Source organism: Lichenostomus cassidix, chromosome 7, assembly GCF_008360975.1.
Source record: "Lichenostomus cassidix isolate B80296 chromosome 7, HeHo_3.0, whole genome shotgun sequence".
Taxonomy (NCBI): domain Eukaryota; kingdom Metazoa; phylum Chordata; class Aves; order Passeriformes; family Meliphagidae; genus Lichenostomus; species Lichenostomus cassidix.
The window spans coordinates 1603400-1611958 of NC_139488.1; the positions used below are offsets into that span (position 1 = coordinate 1603400).

General features: G+C 44.4%; 1 long non-coding RNA gene across 3 annotated transcripts; it reads right to left on the bottom strand.

Annotated features, from left to right (window-relative positions):
- On the bottom strand, window positions 1–4897 carry LOC146434291 (uncharacterized). Of its 3 annotated transcripts, none has more exons than XR_014853335.1 (3): window positions 4630–4897; window positions 2925–3206; window positions 1–2161 (listed from the first exon to the last, which is right to left on the bottom strand). It is a non-coding gene; the product is annotated as an uncharacterized LOC146434291 (long non-coding RNA). The 3 variants fall into 3 exon arrangements; XR_014853334.1 differs by having other exon boundaries at window positions 3131–3217; XR_014853333.1 differs by having other exon boundaries at window positions 2925–3217.
- Window positions 4898–8559: the final 3662 nt, after the last annotated feature.

Consider the following 8559-nt stretch of genomic DNA (forward strand, 5'->3'; position numbering starts at 1 on the left):
TTCATGGCCTTGTGATTTTAAAAAAGTGAAATATCTTAAATATTTGTACTTGTCTGCTCTGGCTGCTCAGTGTGCATTATTGCTACACATGCAATTAGCTTCTATTCCACACCTCTGCATGGGTGAAGATCTGAAGTACAGATCCCCTTTGCAGTTATTATGCATCACTTTTCAAGAACTGCATTTAAAGTATTATGTTAAGCTGCTGTTTACCTTCTATTTAGGTCTTTCATTACAATTCCAGCTATTGGTTGGATCAAATTTTCATTTCTGTAATATTTTTTTGCTCCCTGTAGCAATGCCTTGTAAACAGCCTCCTTATGTATGACTATGAATGAGATAGAAAAGCCAAGGAATATCTTGTGGTATGAAGAAAAAATTGCTGTGGTTACTGCCTTATAAAACGTACTTGATAAATTTGAATAATCTGAATTTTTATTGCAACAGTTTTTTTAAATAAAGGAGTACAATTTCCTTCTTTTTTTTTTTAATTTTAAATAATGCACCAAAATCTTAATAAACAATTTAGTCTGAACCACAGGGAGAAATGAAAGGCTCTTCTATGCAGTGACTCACTGGATTATTGAAAACAACTATGTGGCTGCAATTGCTTTGCCTTCCTGATATAACTTTCCCTCTGTTTTTAATAACGAGATCACTGTAGAGCTTTGATGAAAAATGAAATTTCCTTCTTTTCCAATGGACAGAATATTTATGTGGGTTGGAGAAATGCATCTAAAGTTACACAGCTTGAGTCTACCAGGCACAGATTTTTACATATACAAGTTGTAGAAATCTGCCCATCTTAATTCTAGTAATTTATCCTCTCCTGTGTTTTTTCCTTCTGTGGATTGGATGATCAATTTTTCCTCCTTTTTTATGAATAAGCCTCTCTCAGAAATGAGACACAAGGCTTTAACTTCTGGGGGAAGAGTTGCCACTGCTGCCAATGAAAGGGATGTGAACTCAAGGACTGCTCTATTCTGGGACATTAAGCAGATTACACTCCCATTGCAAAGTGCCATTGTCAACATTGAACTGACTGGTTAATAGCCAAGTGGCTTTTGATGTTGTTGTTTTCCTTGTCAAGCCTATCTACAGTTAACTGCAAGGCAAAACCCAAACAGCAAAACAGTGCTGAGAAGGGTCTCCCTCCTAAATGGTGGCACCTCTCAGGTAGATGCTCTGAGCTCTACTCCCTAACCCATCTCCAACACCATTACTAACAGTACATGGTGTTTAACTAAATGAATGATTTGCTGTGGGATTCAGAAGGAGATTGTGTGTTTTGGTACTGCTTGATGTGCTGACAACCAGGTGGAAAATGTTGCCCTGCAAACAGAGTTTTCTCTGTTGATTGAGAGATGTCTTATGGAAAGGTATTAATCACTGTAAACCCAGGATACTCAACAAAGAAGGATTTCAAAGAAAAGAGAGCCATTAAACTAGCCCATCCTCTCTTCACAGGCTCAGATATAAAGAGAGTGTTATATATGCACTTCTGTTGATCTCTGTGCTCAACAAAGCCATGAGCACATGGAGCAAATAGCATATCTGATATCACAAAGTTCCTTAAAATTACCCTGGAAAACCTGTGCAGGGTTGAGCCCTTCTCCTGCTGAAACTCCAATTTAGCATCACTGACACAGAGAGACAGACAGGTATTCCCTCCATTGTGTGTTCTGGGGTGGACTTTTTTTTTAAATTATGCAGAGGAGGGGAACTACTTTCTTCCACTTAGGTATTTACTAGACTTATTAAAGATCAAAGCAACCAAGCTATCAGGTAAAACAAACTGCACCTATCAGCCAATTCAACCACTGTAAGATTCAGTGCAGGAAGAGACTTTCTTCAGAACAGCCTCCTGATCTTCACAAGACATTCATGTTTGTCTTCCTAATGGCCTCTCTGTGCTGAGCTCTCTTGGGGGAGTGAGGCCTGGGGAGCAATCAAGGGAAGGTGATGTTACACATGTCCCCGCCCTGTAGATGAAATACCTCACACAACACAGGGCTGCCAGGGGCTGGTTTTCTGGCTCCCACATCTCCTCTTCTGTTGCGGGGAGCTGAGGGTACAAAGAGAGAAGAGCCTGCAATGCATCCATCAGCTCAAAAGCAGGATTCAGTCCCAGAAGTCATCCTTATCTTCTCAAAACTTAAACCTAAGGGAGGACAAAGGGGGAAAAAAATCATCTTGTGTTGGTCATTCACTTTGCTTAGCCCAACAAAGATCACAGAAAGAGTGGTCCTTGGCAGGGTATGGTTTAGATAAGGAATAATTCCTATCCCATTCATTGCTGGGGCTGTTAAGTCTTTCAGGTATTTGACGTAGAGGAAAGCCTCGACAACACCGACAACTGCAGTGAAATAAGAGGCTGACTCAAACACTAAGGACACAGAGACAGAGAGATGACCATACTGTCTGCCTCAGCAAGACCTGCCCTTGGTAGACATCCCTTCAATAACTGCAAGGGGCAGAGCTGGTCCCTCAAAACTTTCCTTCCCCCTCCCCGCAGTCCTATCCTTGTCATACAGAGCAGGAATCAAAAACAAGCCAGGGGCTTTGCTAGCACAGCAGAAGAAAGATCATAATCTTCCTGTTGACTAGGTGAAAGAAAAGTGGGGTACCTGAAGCTCTGCTTTCCCATCTCCAGGTGCTATTTATACTGATATGTAAATTTTCATGGCAGAAAGATAATAATCTGCAAGTGCACTGCTGTACCATTCAGCATGTCCAACAGCAGCAGATAAAGGTGAAGGCAGCTTACTACCACACGTGCAATAGTTTGTACCTACAGAAACTTTTGTGGTTTGGCAAGGGAAAGAAGACAATTTGCAACCACAGAAAATGAGATAAAACAAAGCAGTGTAGGGAAAGGGGCAGCTTTGCACTGTGCAAGGCAAAATAACCTGGCACATTTTTACCTGTTTAGGTTGCTGTCACCAATGTGGCTTTTTATTCTTTTCAAGCTGTGGTGTAACCTCTCCTCCAGGGCTTGATGGCCAGAGGGTCACCTCAGGGAGCACATGGCAGAGGTGGCCGTGCTGCTGAGGTTCGGCTGGGAGTCAGCTCAGAAACACGTGGGGTGTGGTGGGGTATGGCGGAGATCTTGGCTTTGTCACCTGCCCACCTGTGATTCCAGGGATGCTCAGGTGACAAAGAGTCACCCTCCGGCCATCAGATAATCATAGGCACTGCTGGAAGGTCTGGGAAACACCTCAAAAGAAAATAAGAAATGAAGGGGGAGAAGAAAAAGGACAAAAACAGGAGGGATAGGAGAGTTTATCTCAACTAATCCCTGTCGCAAATACCAAGACTTGCCCCCCCAAAAGGCACCACAGACGCTCCGGAGCCCGCCGGGTTGGGTGCTGCCGGAGCTGCCGCTGCTCCCGCGGTCCAACACCGCCCTCTCACGGCTCCTGCGCTGCCAAAACCCAGCGTTTGTGGGGCTGAACAGGCAACCCCTGCCAGAAACCACGCCGTTTCCCCCGCTAGAGCTCTGCCATGGCTGGGGTGCAGCCTGTTTTCCCCGGGGACAGAGCGCTGCAGGGATCCGGCCACCCGCATCCCGCAGTGGCTCCCGGCTGGAGCTGGGACAGCAGGGCTGGATTCCTGCCCTGTGGCCATCGTCACTGACACGGGGGGACACGGAAGCAGAGGGAGCTGATCACCCAGCCCTGCTGCACCCTGCACCCAGCTGAGCTGAGCGATGTCACCTTCACACCAGCTTTACACCCACATGAAAATCCCAGATGAGCACATCACCGCATGCTGCTGACACCTTGCATTCTCCTTGCTTTCACTTTGCCATACAGACTGGAAAGAGAAGGTTTTCCTTCTTAACGTGAAAAGATTCCATCGATAGCATCGAGGTGGTGTTAAGCCCAGGTAAAGCAGATGTTCCCCCAGAGCAGCTGTCCTCCATAGATGACAAGGCAGCAGAGGTTTGCTGCTGCAGATACTTGGAAAAGCCAAGCTGGGTGCTGCTCCAGGCCCTTGGTGGCTCAAGGGTGTGTGGACAGCAAACACAGGTGGGATGGAGGGAAATAAAGCAGAATGGTCTCCCTATCCCTTCAGCCTGGCACCAAGAAGGGGTAAGAGGCTCCCATGGCATTTCCCATCCCTCTGACCCCACACAACCTCTCTCTGATGCTGACCACAGGGTCCAAACCCTACTCTGGCTGTGCCACAGAGGGATGGAAGGTTCTCTTCTGTTCAGCTCATGCACAAAACTGTAGCCCAGCATATCAACTATGCCTGTACCAAACGGGACATTTTCAGTTTACACATGCTGGACATCAGCCTCCTGAATCTCCTGCAGGAAGCTGTGCCCACTGAGGTGCAGTGCTGCAGCTCTCCTCTGAATAAGCAGTTCCTGGATTCACACTCCCTGGGCGCCTCAAGCATTTTTATCCACCCAAAAAAACCAAACTGCTACTGAAAATGGACAATGTATCCACTTCTGTTGCACAGCTCATGCTCCTGAGCTGGAAATACAGCAGGCAGGTACAAACGTGAGTGACACTTGCATGCTGCCTGTCTAACGGTAACCCACAAAGTTTCAGTCTACCCACTCCAGTTTTCTCCTGATTTGCAGCTCACTGAACAACTTTGACCCTCAACATTTACTTTCCTCTTGCAGACTTGTGGCCTCCAGCCTGTTCATTTTCTCATCAGCCACCGTCACTGTCCTGCTCCTCAGTGGTTCCGAGTGGATGGTCCTTAAACCACGTCTCAGCTGAGTATCACCAGTGAGCTACAGGACCAAGGCCTGGCAGAGCAGGAAAAATTACCAGCATGGGTTGTCTGAGAGATCAAGACCTCCAGGACTTATCCCTGGTAAGAAAAATAAATGGCAAGTGGAGAAGTCAAAAGGTGATACTGCACCTCTCAGGGCTTTTTTAATATTAGTTGCAATGCTACTCTGTGATGTGCTGGCAGTGGCAAATAAATAGATTATAGGCTAAACTTTGTACAATAAATAGTCCATTACTGAATATATACTTCTCAAATCAATCACTGACACAAGCTAATGACGTAGTCTCAAGCTAAGAGGCTTGAAATGATTTTACTGAGGCAACCAATCTTGATTTCTGCTGGCTGCAGAGGCCTCCTGCTCTTGTTTCTTTAAATAAAACCCATTTTGCAGGTGCAATTATTCAGTGGCTGGGGTTAACTCAATGCTCTGAAGGATGTAGGGAAGGTAATCGACTATATTCATCTTGGTATTTCTTTTGCATGCTCTCGGATTATAATTACAATATAAAATATTGTTGCAGGAGGTTGATATTTAACAAGGTATTGGGCAGGGGGAGAGGACTTCAAATGCATGGGGATGCTATACCGAGAGTGGGACTGGTGGGGAGCCCCATGTCAAGTTATTATTACCCAAAATGTCACAGTAATAGTGGTTGATTTCATAATCTCTACCAAAATGTGCCACATCCCCAGCTGTCTATGTCATTCCCAGCACCAGAGGGTTTTCCTCTCTCCCAGGGGCTCGAAAGAAACTGGCCCTTGACTTCCTCCTCCGTCTGTCCTCCCCACCAGGGTCTGATCCAGAGCCCACAGCTCCTGCTAATGGGAGGGCTCACAGTGAGAACATGGACACTACCAGCAGCCTGGGATGAGCCTATGCATCCTTACTGCAGAAGACTTGTTCTCAGGCACCGAATTCCCTTTTCCCATCAAGAATGGAGGTTTGATGAGCAGCACCCCAAAGGATGGTTTGTCTCTTTGGTGTGATGTGTAGGTGCTGCAGCCCCCTGAAATGAGCCCCCCTTTGTCAGTCACACTGACCAGCCCCAAATCACCCCTCAGCCTGGATTCAGCTGCCTGCCCCACTGCTTACCTTCTGACTCTGATATTGCCCTTGGCCTCCTGACAAACATGGCCAGGAAAGGTTCCTGTCTCGTGGCTCCCAGCCTGCTTACACAGAGATGAGGGTGGGTGGTTCAGGACATGGCTCTGGGCTCCACAGGGACTGGCAGAACAAATGTCAGCACAGAGCCATAAGGCCAACATGGAAATCAGGATCAATCAGGAGAAAGGCTGCATGTGCTATATCTGCACTCATTGTGGACGTCATCTGTCCCTCTATGTAGCACTGAATAGACCTAAAGGAAAAAAGATAGAATTGCCAGTTTTGGTGAGAACTGCAGATCTCCAGAGCAGCTTTGGGTCACGACAGGGGGTTTTTGCAAACTGTAAGGATTTTCAGCAAAGGCCTTGCCCCAGTTCTACCCGGGGTGCCCTTGATAGCACTGGGAGCAGAGCTCCTATCTGCATGGCAGCAGGGAAGCAGCCTGGTGGAGATGGTAGTGCTGGACTTTCCCACTAGCAGGGAAATTCTCTGCTCCCCTGGGAGATTTCCCATGGGGAAAGGAAGGGTTAGAGATGCTTTAGAAGTACAAAAAGGGATTACAGCATCCAATCCCTGTGTTTAATGTAAGTGGCTCTTCAATTTATACTCATTGCCTACTCTTTGTAAAATTCTTGGCATTCCCAGCATTTTCTTTTTCCTATAGCTCCAATCAAAGCCCATAAATGGTTCAGAGGCATTTCTAACCCCAGAGGTACCAGACCACACTGTCTCAGTGACACCAATCAAGCGCTCTGCTCCAGGGTTTCCTCAGCAGTTCCCTCCTGGCAGACAAATCTCAGCCTTCAGTTAACCCAGAGAAAGGTCAGCCAAGCCATCAAACGTTTCAAAGCACAATTAAGACCCCAAATGAGCAAAGTTAAAGTTTAATGCTTAAACTTCACTGCCAGGCGATGCGCAGTGATTACAAGGGTCACTTCAAATACCATCAGCAGAGCCACCACGTGTGTCAGGATCCTGTCCCTGCTGATGGGCATTAGTGAATTTTTTGGCAAGGCAAACAACCTTGCTGTAATATGATTGCTGCCACCAATTAAAAAAAAAAAAAAAAGCAATTCAGGTTGTAGATGTCACAGATAGAAGCAACTTTGTGTCTGAAAATTGGAAGAATTTAAAGGTGATGTGATTGAATTCCCTTAAAAGAATTCAGCTCCCATACAGGTGTGGTTGAACAGAAGTCAGAAATTAACTCTCCATCCCAAGAATATAGCATTTGAGGATAAGTCAAAGGCCCAAGGGGAAAAAAAAGTCACAAAATAGTCTTATTCATACATACCAAATAATTTCTTTCTAATAAAGCTGAAATTTTATACAGAAATTCCTATTTCCCTATGTGATAAATTTTTTGCAACATCCTATACTTAAGGTTAAAACAAACAGAGGAGCAAAGTCAAAACTAAATTAAAGAAAGCTCAAGTCAACATTTTTCAACATCAGAATGAACAGGTAACAAATAAAGATTTGCATCTGACATGTGGATTACAACTGCATTCCTTCATTGTGTTGGATTTGAACAAAGCTCATCTTTTCCAAGAGCAAAATGTTTTCTGGGAATCTCTTCCCTGCCCTCCTAGCCCTGCCTGGCTAGGCTTTATTCCAGAAGGATGCCACTGAGCACTGTGCTATGAGGAAGGGTGGAAAAGCAAAGGGTGAAGGGAGACTTTAAGCTAGGGACTATCAATTTGATAGAGGAAGGACAAACCCAGCTTCAGGATTTTCCTGTCCTGTCTAAAGAAATGGCATAAGGAAAATCACCAGCAGCCATGCCAAAAAACTCACTGAAGAGCCAACAGTGAAGCCAAAGGGAAATCTGAGCTTTGCTAACACTGCTCCTATTGATGGGAAATGGGTAAAACACCATTGAAGACAATCGAATTTTGCCCCTTTATGGCAAGACAAAAATCTGGCTAATTTATTTCACAGTCTCACTTACGTATTTAAAAAATTATAATTCTCAGCTCAAATGCCACCTTGACATATTAGCTATCTACTTTCATTATATTCATCTTCATTTTTGGTGTAGGATATGAATGTGTAATCTAAGTCATAACAAAGGTTTCTCTGTGATAGTAAGAGGTGTCATTATCAGACATTACATGGCAGTTTATAATGCCAGTGGAATAATTTTGCATCAGTGTTACAACTGAATTCTTGATAGAGAAAGATGTTATGGGAAGTAATTACTTCTCTCCCCCCACTAGCTATTAAAGTTTAATAAGTCAGATATGATTTCAGGTTTCCTAAAAGACAGGCTGGCACAGAATTTTATTCTTTAATTCCTATCTTTTAGTAGCCAGAATAAAACAGAGTATCTAGAAGTTACTCACTCTTTCATTTAGACAACAAGAGATGCAAAATAAATACAAAATGGGTTATTCACAGCAGCCTGAAAGAAATCCTTGCTCCTGAGTTTAGATTCCAGATACCAAATCTCATCAGCCTGTCTGCTGGCTAATCCCATAAATATAGTTATTTAGACTAGAAACTGCAAATGACTTCTAACAGCAGAGATAGGAAGATAAATCTAGGAGATACTTAATGGATTATATAAAAATGAGCAAGAAATGCCCTATAATTATTCCACACCGTTGAGCTGGTTTCTTATCTGACTTAAAGGCTTAACTACCTCCTCTGGAGAAATAAGAATAGCCAACTCTTGGTATATAAGCATGTTTTAC